The sequence below is a fragment of the Peromyscus californicus genome, unplaced genomic scaffold (assembly GCF_007827085.1).
Source record: "Peromyscus californicus insignis strain IS unplaced genomic scaffold, ASM782708v3 Scaffold_17__1_contigs__length_78620276, whole genome shotgun sequence".
NCBI classification, from domain to species: Eukaryota; Metazoa; Chordata; class Mammalia; order Rodentia; family Cricetidae; genus Peromyscus; species Peromyscus californicus.
The window spans coordinates 37,016,364-37,026,867 of NW_026294469.1; positions in this window are offsets into that span (position 1 = coordinate 37,016,364).

Consider the following 10,504-nt stretch of genomic DNA (forward strand, 5'->3'; position numbering starts at 1 on the left):
AGTTCTTGCAAGCCAGGGCTTTTAGCAACACATTGTCTATTTTTATGTATTCGAAAATGTTTTTATTTTGCCTTTATTTTTTTAAAGATAAATGTATTTGGTAGAAAAGATTCTTGATTGGCATTTTTTGCCTCTTAACGGTGACATCCTACTCCTAATATCTGCTGTTTCCGGTGACGGGGTACCTATTCATCCCACTGGGGTCCCTTGAATGAGATGGACCTTCAGGTTGCTGTCAGATCTTTCATTTTATCTTGATGCTCACCATTTGTATTTTGATGTTTCTGGCAGCGTACTTTCTGTGTTACCTTAATCTGCGTTCAGTCAATGGCTTGGCTGTGCTCAATTGAATATATTTTATCAAATTGGAAAAGTACTGTCTTTTTTTTTTCCAGTGGATTTTTTTCCCCTTTCTCTTTCTTCTGCCTCTCTGGGCCTCCTATTTTTTATTGGTTCAATGACATCTTCATTTCCCTGAGGTTCTCTTAATTTTCTAGTACCCATTTTTCCTCTTTGTTTTTAAAATCATGTAACCTCTAAGAGTACATTCTACTTTGTTGATTCTTCTGCAACCTCACATCTGCTCTGGACCCCTTTTAAGTTTGTTTTTAAATTTGGGTTTGTAGCTTTTGGAGTTTGTAGTTTTCAATCCAAGAATGTCCATTAAACTTTTTTTTTTCTGTATGACATTTACAAGGTCACTGATAGTCCCTTTTAGATGATGCAGTGTTGCCTTATATTTTTTTTATGTCTTTCACTGTGGTCCCTTTAGTTCCTTGGCATATTTATAATAACTCCTTTGAAGTTTTTTTCACTGTCTTTCACATATGAACTCCTGTCACTTTTAGATTCTTTTTGTTACACTTTCCTAACGAAAGGGTCTCATGTTCCTGTGTGTGCATTGCTTTAGATTTTGGTATTTCTCATACTGTTTTTTGAAAACTCTTTCAGGGTCAACATTTTAGTTATTTATGTGCCCAATGGCTCAGCTAGACTGTTTTAAGGAAGCTTTCTCTCACAGCAAAGATTATCAGATTTCACTCCTCATAGGATACAGTCTTGGGCAGGTGCACAGCATACCTAACTTTAGCAGGACCCTTTTTATTCCTTCTCGAATCTTTCTATAGAACCATCTGCTTCATTTTGAGTCATATCTATCTGCTTAACTTCAGGAATCAGCAACTGGTTGTTTTGGTTTTTCTAGACTTGGGAGGATTTTTTTTTTTATTTATTTTTTTAACTTCTCTGTCACCACAAGGAAATTTGTGATACATTAAGGCCCAAGACCATGATTTCACATGTTACTGATCAGGGTTGTCAACCTTTGGAATTACTCACCACGCAAATCTCTCCTGTCTTTGGGAGAGGACCTTACCGTGAAGAGCACCACAGTCTTTTTCAAATAAAGTCATTTCTTTTGTGAAGCATCCTAAGCTTCCAGTCCTGTGGATTATCTTTTACTCTGTGCAAAACCTCAGAACCATTGTTATGAATATGTGTGGGACTCTTCTTGGCTTGTTTTTCTGGTACTTGAACCTTCCTGCTACTGTAATCTGGGGTGATGATAACCAAGGATTCAATGGTCTTAACCAGCTGTGTCTGTAGTGGGGGCTTAGGAAGAAACAAGGAAACTAGGGGTTAGACTTTGCAACTGGAAGTTGCTGGGATGAGAACTAACAAGTGTCTTTTCCCTTGATGTACAATCCCCTTAACTGGGAGCCCAACATAGAGAGGGGAACAGGTACTCTTGGGGCAAAACCCTTATAAAACTGAGCTATGGAAAGACAGGTAAGGAGGCAGTGACCGGGTCATGACTCAAGTGCTTCTTCCTCTTCTTCCTTGAGATGTAGACATTCTGGAATTATTTCTTGCCATTATGTGTTGTTTAATTGTGTCCATGACCAGTGTAACAAGTTGCCACAGGCTGGGATGTTGACAGTCCTACAATATTGACAACTGTGCTCTCCTGGAGGCTCCAGGAGAAGTTCAGCCCCACTCTTGCAGCTTCTAGAGGTTTCCATTGTCCTTTACACTACTCAAAAGTCAGTGCTCTTAGTCAGGCAACTGTCTCTACCTCAGTTCACGTCTCTGTCTTGCTCCATCTGAAAAGCTCACTTGGTACTATATTTGTGACCCATCCAAATAATCCAGGTTAATCTTTCCAGTTCAGGGCCTTTGAATAATTCATTTCTGCAACTACACCTTTCCCTCATAATGCAACATTTAGTTCCCAGTGATTAGGACTTGGCATCATTCTTGGACACCATCCATCCGGCTTACCATAAGCCTCACATCACAGTTCCCAGATAAATGAAGTGTCCTTTAAAAAGTATCACACACTGTTGGCATTAACACTTATTCTGAAGGAGACTAGGTCTGCAGATCTCACACTATATTCAGTGTCCATAAGTCTTTAGAATGCAGAATCCCACGTTGTCTGAACAGAACAGTTTTTCAGTTTGTGCCCTCAGCTAAATTTAGAAAACAGGAGCTCTGTAATTTGATAAAGGCTCAGAGGCGTGTAAACTCAAATTGATACAGAAGAGTTCCTGGTTAATGGCAATTAACTCCCTGTGGCTATTCATTTATTCATCCACAGATGTGTTCTTGCAATTTCTGGTTGTAAAACTGGATATTTTATCATAATGGTTCATACAAATATCTCACTAAAGAAACTTTAAAAAATGCAGTGACTTGTATCTCCTTGCAGGCACCAATACACAATGTTAGGGAAGCTGGGATCACCAGCAACTTGAAGAGTTTGGCTTGGAACATGTCTTACTTCTCACATTTAATAAACTTATTTGGGGTCAGAGAACAGGACAGCCACAATATTAAACATAGAGGATAGGCAGTGGTAGCACACACCTTTAATCCTAGCATTCCAGAGGCAGAAATCCCTCTGGATCTCTGTGAGTTCAAGGCCACATTGGAAACAGCCAGGTAACACATGCCTTTAATCCCAAGAAGTGAGCCTTTAATCCCAGGGAGTGATGGCAGATAGCAGAAAGGTATATAAGGCGTGAAGACCAGGAACTAGAAGCATTTGGCTGGTTAAGCATTTGGCTGGTTAAGCTTTTAGGCTTTTGAGCTACAGTTCAGCTGAGATCCATTCTGGATGAGGACTCAGAGGCTTCCAGTCTGAGGAAACAGGATCAGCTGAGGAACTGGCGAGGTGAGGTAGCTGTAGCTTGTTCTGCTTCTCTGATCTTCCAGCCTTCACCCCAATAACTGGCCTCAGGTTTGTTTTTATTAATAAGACCTTCTAAGATTCCTGCTACACTACCACATGGAAGGCAAGCGGCTCTACTTTCTGCTTTAATGTGGATCACACATACCACAAGTCCATGAGGACTGCCTTCTACCCTAGGACAGTGAATGGCATGTGACTTAAATGTGGGCATTTGTCATTGCTAGCCGTAATAGTAGCAGCAATGGAGTGTATTTGTGTATCTACCATTCAGGTTTCACTTTATGAATCTGGAAACATCAGAAGCTATGTCTGCTACCATTTAGGAAATTTGTGTAAAAATTTACTCAACAAAGATGATGGACCTGGGGGAACAGGTTGACTGTAAACAGCATCCTTTTCTATGGCATAGCAATGTTTAATAATAGCAAAAGTATGACTTTTTCATTTACAGCCATGTATGTTTCCTCTATTTCTAATCTACTCTCTATACATTTCTTCCTAGTTATGAATTGAGCCAATTTGAATTGGACTTCTATCTTTCACAATGAAAATGTTCCTGCAAAACAGGTATGTAAATGTTAGTTTTCCAAAAGTATATAAGTCCCATAACTCAAACAATGTAGGCAGTAAAATTACCATTGTTTACAAATGGACAGTATCTTTTGACTTCTTAAAATACACCAGTGGCATGTTTCCTTGAAAGCTTTGGAGGCCGTTTGTCAGGAGTCTGAGACCTGCAAAGCATAATGGTTGCTTCACAACTGTCTAGAGACCAATGACTTTTTTTTTTAAACCACCAGTGTTGGATTTTTCCAGGCAGAACGTCTTTTGATTCATGCGTGTGTAGGAAAAGCATGCATTTCATAAAATGAGGCACTTAGGTAGTTCCCAGGGACACCCAATTACGAAGCCCCTGGTCAGCGGTTCTGCTGCCCTCCAACAGTGAAAGCCAAGAATAACTTCAGCCTTCTCTTGAGCCTTCATTACCACCAAGAACTCTAAACACACATACCTGAGGGAACCAAGAAATGACAGCCCGAGCTCCCATAGGCCGGTAAGCACATTGTTGAACAAGTTCCAGAATTTTCTCCTAAAGGGATTGTTGGGAAAAGGAGACATACTGCAGGCTTTGAGTCTACAGTGGGATTAGTGTATTGCACTTCTCTGTGCTACTGCTGCTTTGGGAGTTTGAGGACAGGTTGTGTAGATCTGCAGGGACTCACCCAGCAACATAGCAACATGGGTCCCTGTCAGAGGACTGTTAAAAACTGAGCCCCAGGAAAGCAGGGCTGGGCCCAGCTGCAATGACTTAGGCTCTTCTCCAAGGACAGGCTCAGGGGAGCCTGGGCACTTAAAAGAGCCAGTTGTGGGCAACATCCCCTGCTTTTTTTTTTTTGAGCAGTGGAATTTTACTAAATTAGGAAATAGAAGAAAGAAGACAAACCAACTGTTTGTAACTTAGGTCCTTCCCCCTACACAGCGACATAGTTCTTTTCTAGTGTGGTGTGGGAGCTTGGATAGATGCCCTTGTTTTTTGTTCTAGGATTTCTTTGGCTTTTCTTTTCTCTTTTCCCCTTCCTTAATTTCTAGAAGATCTTCCTGGAATCTAAGCTGTTATTTGTATCTGAGGAATGGTCTCCCCTGTTCCTTGTAAGCTGCAGGGCACTTGATTCTCATACAGCCTCATAGCCTCATACCCCTTCCCCTCAACTCCCAAATTCTTGCAAAAATTTTTATTATAATATGATATGAGCTCTCCAATTGATAATAGGGACAGTTGGATAAGATGTTAAGATCGCAGAGAAGTTTAAATTTTAACATAATGGAAAGCTGGGCTTCTAATGAGTTATCCACAATGTTTCCTTGGTGGGGTTGGGAGAGGTCTGAGTCTGAGGGACTCACAGGATGCCCGTCTGCAGGACTCCTTGTTGCTGGAATTTGAGATAAGTTGAGAAAGCCATGGTCAGGCCAGTGAAGGAAGACTGGACTAAGGGGTCAGGACTAGAGCCTCCTTAAGGCTGAGTGAGCAAAGGCCGGTATGATGGATCTGGCACACCGAGAACCCTTGCTATAAAGTTACTGCCTTTGCTTGGGGGCATACAAGATTCATAAATGAATTTTTTTTTTACTGTTCTTCTGTCTACATTATTTTTTTTTATTTATTTATTATGTATACAGAAGAGGGTGCCAGATCTCATTGCAGATGGTTGTGAGCCACCATGTGGGTGCTGGGAATTGAACTCGGGACCTCTGGAAGAGCATTCAGTGCTCTTAACCTCTGAGCCATCTCTCCAGCCCCTGTCTACATTATTAATCAGCTTAGCGAAGCATTCTTAATTGACTTAGGACCTCACATTACTTTCACGTATTTTCCTCAAGCCTGCCTCTTACATGGCAAGGGGTATTTCTTTTAGCTTTCTTGCCCAATTCCTATTATTTTATGCATTGTATTTTATTTGCAATTCTCTTTAAAACTCCTTCACTTTGGAATACTTTTAGACTTAAAGCAAGTTACATAACTGAGGGAGGTGAGGTTGGAGGATCAGGAGTTGAAGGTCAACCTTCCATGCCTTGAGAATTTGAAGCCAGCCTGGTATGTGAGGCCCAGGTTTATAACATGAAAAACAGTATACTGCGTTACTCATTGTCTTCACCTGGTTCCCATAATGACAACATTTGTACAACTACAGTACAGTGAGCTGTAAATTCAAAACTACAATAATATTCAGTCAGTATTCTTTTTTTTACCATATCTTTAAAAAAAAAATCTGACCTAGGAATGGAGAAATGGCTCAGTGGCTAAGAGCGTTGGCCGCCTTTACACAAGGGCTGAGTTCAATTTTTTACCACCCACATGGCAGCTGACAACCATCTGTAATGCCCATTCTAGGGGATCTGATACCATCTTCTGGCTTCTACAGGCACAAGGTATACACTTCGTGTACATAAATACATGAACCAAAAACCTTACACTCATAGTAAATAACTAAGTCTCAAAAAGATTTCTGAATTAGACCTTAATGCCATTTCCCATATTTCATTTCTCTTTTTATCTTAGTACCCTAGTTTTTCCCAGTCTTGGTCCTTTGCATCTGGCTTTTGTGTGTGTGTGTGTGTGTGTGTGTGTGTGTGTGTGTGTGTGTGTGTGTATGTGTGTGTGTGTGGCGGAGAAGGGGGCTTTGTTTTCCCTTTATCATTTGTGGCCATTTTTGTTTTTTGAAGTTTCAGTCATTACTTTGGTACTTCATCATTTTGAATTTATTATTTTCTAAACATCAAATTGATAGTATGCATTTTTGTCAAGAGTAACATGAACGTGAGGTTGTGTCCATCCTAGTTGGTTGTGTCAGGAGCTCACAGTATTTGGTGATGAGGTCCATTTTGCTCACTTTATTAAGGAGGTATCTGCTAAGGTTTTGTAAGTTAAGTTAATGTGTTCATCTACTAATGCTGTCAGAGCAAAGCTCCAGAGGCTACATAACTTAAGGTAGCAGAACTTTGTACTCTCATAGTCCTTCACTCTGGGAGACTGAAGTGAAGCTTTTCTCGGATTTTGTTCCCTCTTCAGCTTTGAGGGAGAGCAGTCCTTTCTTGCCCTTTCCAGGCTCTGGTATCCTCAGGCATTTCCCGGGTTCCCACAGTAAAACACCAGCTTCTGTCATCATTGACACATAGAACTTTCTTGTGTGTCCCTTTCTTTGTCTTTTTTCCTCCCGTGTAGAAACCAATCCTACTGGATTAAGCACCCCCTCTGGTGTGACCTCATTTTCATGTAATTAATTGCATCTGCAGTGACTCTGTTTTTGTATAAGGCACCCTGTTTTTTTCTTGTTACTATAATGAAACACATGAGGCTGTGTACTGTATAAAGCAAAGATGTTTATTGCATTAGGAATGTAGCTCAGTGTTAGAGCTCTTGCGTAGTATGGAGAAGGCTCTGAGTTCTAGCACTGCTTTAAAACAAAAGAAGTATTAGGATGAAGTTTATTAAGGCCACAGTTTTACAGGCTCAAGGGCACAGTGCCAACATTGTGTTGGCTCTGGTGAAGGTGTCATGGTGGAAAGCACCATAGTAGGATGGTTTCTGAGGGGCATTGACCACATGGTGAAAATGGAAGTGGGTGGGGGAAAGGCTAGTCTTATTCTTTATGTAATGGTGCTCTAGAGAGCATGTGCTCAGGGTTCCTTAATCCCTTCAGAGGTGCCCATTCCTAAATGAACTAACCACATGTTGTTGAGTTCCTGCTCTTAAAAGTCCTATTTACCTTTACAACTTCCAAAACATGAACCTTTAGGAGAGAAAGCACATCTAAACTACATTCTGAGTGACATTCTGAGGTTATAAGAGGAACTGAATTCTGAGGGAACGTCATCAAATGTTGAGCTACATCCTTAGAACAATGAGCATCCTTGCACCACACAGTACTCAGACTCAAGTGTTTCATTATAGTAACAACAAATGTGACCTTATGCATAACTAGGGTCACAGCAGATGGAATTAGCTCAATGAAAATGAGGAACTAGTTCTTCTTTTGTAGTAATGAAGAGCTTTGTGTACAGTTGAACTGAAATCATACAAATGTCATTTTTCTTCTTATACTTCTGCTCACTGTTCCATCCCAAAGACGGATCTTGCCAGAATTCCCTCCTCTCCCATCTACTTATTTTAAAAATTTTAATGTTAATATGAGCTCATTTCTAGTTTTTGTTTTTGTTATAATCTAGTACTCTAATTACATTACCATCATTTGCTTTAAATTGTCCCTGATTTGGCCCCTGGGAGTTTGCGCACTTACCTCTTGTCCTTATAACCATGCCATGTGCCAAGCAGTGACATTTCTCCTGGTGACTCTGCTGAATTCCTGTTACATGTTACCTTTGAGCTTGAAGAGTCTCATTTTTTTCTTAACTATTCTTTTGGTTTGTTTAATTCTCCAGTCTCATCTCTCATATTAGTTCCTGTATCATTGCAATTTTCTTTTTACTTTGAAGATGAAGAATGCAATCCCAGGAATATCTATGTAAATTACTCTAGCTTGGTTAAGTCTTCACTTTATGTGTCTGCTCCCTACTGAGCATCTGATACTTTATGGTGTTTTTTGAGGAATCGGATAATTGAACATAGAATGTTCTTTCTGAGTATAAGAGCACTCTACTTTCTCCTGGCATTGGTTTCTAAGCACCTGGGTTTCTTTGCATTAAACACTAAGTATTGACAATGCTTGCTTGGCTTTAAATTCCCTACTAACTTTAATTAAATACACCAAGCAGCTTTCCCCCACATTCCTACAGCCTTAATTATAGGAGCAGAGACACAATGACAAGGCCCTTCCTGTGACAGGGTGGAGTAAGAGCATCTGGATAAGTATTTGCTGGAGGATTAAGTCAGAGAGAGCCAAGCCATGTCTCTCTCTCTCTTTTTTTGTTGAGAAAATGCATTTGCAAAGCACTTTTGCCAATTTCATTTGAGATTGAATTTGTGAACACATACACACCAGCCATAACTTGATTAAGGACAGGGGATTGTTTTCAAGCCTGTTGCATACCTGCCATGAATCTGCTTAAGAAATGAACAGTGAGTGTACTCGGAAAAGTTGGGTTAAATCCCAGATGAGGTTTTTTATTGCATTATTAGAAGATAGAGTCTATCTAGCTAAAGTGAGAATGTGTGTACTGCAAAAATGTAGAAAATTTTGTTTCTTTTAAGTCTTTGCCCTCTGCGAAGAAGCAAGTGCACACAACACCAGTAGAACTAACGAGGATTATCCTCACACATGGCCACAGTGCATTCTTATGGGCATGTAGTTTCATAAACCCTTGATTATAGTTAACTATGGTGATATACTAATCTAGACATCATTGTGGACAGGAAGCTCCACTCAGCTTTCTATAGCTACAGTTTTTTTTTCTGCACAGTTATCATAAAGTAACTGTTTAATATGAGACAAATATTATACTAAATTATCTGGAATTTCTTATAATGACAATTTTGAATTGTAGAGGACAGACTATTATGGAATGGAAAAGCGTGGCTATGTTGTATTCTTGATGGCTTAGCCTGTGTAAATTTGGGAGACCCAGAGAGGAGAGCTACCTTATTATGTTGAATTTTGTATTCCAAAGACAATGTAGGAGATAGCAGTGAACCATCAGCTTCAGAATATGAGGCTGAAATCTGCATGGGAAGAAGTAGGGTCAGAGGAGGTCTATAGAAGATAAAAATCAAAATGCAAGCAACGAATCAAAACCTAAGAGAGGAGAAATGTCTGGAGGGTGCTTTCATTTTGCTGGCTTTTGGCTGAGAGTCGTAGTTCTTATGTGATAACCAACAGCTGTAGCAGAGTCCAGGCTACGAACACTGCATGGCTAGGCTCTTGTTCTTTTCTGTTGCACGACTGCACCAACTCGGATCGGGGGACAGTATTTGAAACTTGGAAGAAAGAATTCTTTCTGTTTTTTTTTTTCTGTCTTGGAAATACTTTGTATCTGAGGATATGAAATGAGCTATTAATGAGCTAATCTTAGTTGGCTCCTTAGGCATACAGAGTTATACACACCAACTAATAACTCATCTGTCATTAAACATTACAGGATTAGGCGTTGTTATCTCCATGTTACATGTAGAATGGAAACCTGGAAATTTACAGCAACTAACTAAATTTGAACACTAATTGTCTGATTCCTATGTTACCCTGGCATCTTAATTTCTGTAGTTATAACATTGTCAGTTAGCAGTAAATGCTAATAGGATTTTGTAAGGTACATGCTGAGGACCTCTTAAGCACAATCTGTTCCTGCAGACACTAAGAAAGGGGTGGCAATAAGCACAAGGTCACAGTTCCGAGTTCTGTGCATACACAAATGCATTTGTACCTCAGAAAAGTCCTATAGGAGAGGTGACTCAAAGGAGTTAAGGACCAAGGCTCCAGTACTCCAGGAGGCAGATTGGCAATCAGAATGTGACTACCTGGCTCTCGTGGTTGTCACTGTGTCCTGTATACCCTATTCCTCAGACACACAGTTCCATATGACTGAGGAGTACTTATCAATAGGGGAAGGGCTGTATTAATTCCAGTATATGTCTTAATTAGTAATCAACCAGAGCTACACTCAGAAGCAAGTTTAGTAGGTCCCAAATGGAGGAGGCACAAATGTAAATTCCCCAGATCTCACAGAGATTACCTGAAGTATGTAATGCCATTGGCTCCAGCTAGGAGAATTATTCTCTGCCTAACTCAATTCCCAAAAGATGCTGTGTCCGAAGAATCAGAGAACAGCGCCCATCAAAGACTAATTTTCTGTCTTCCCTAC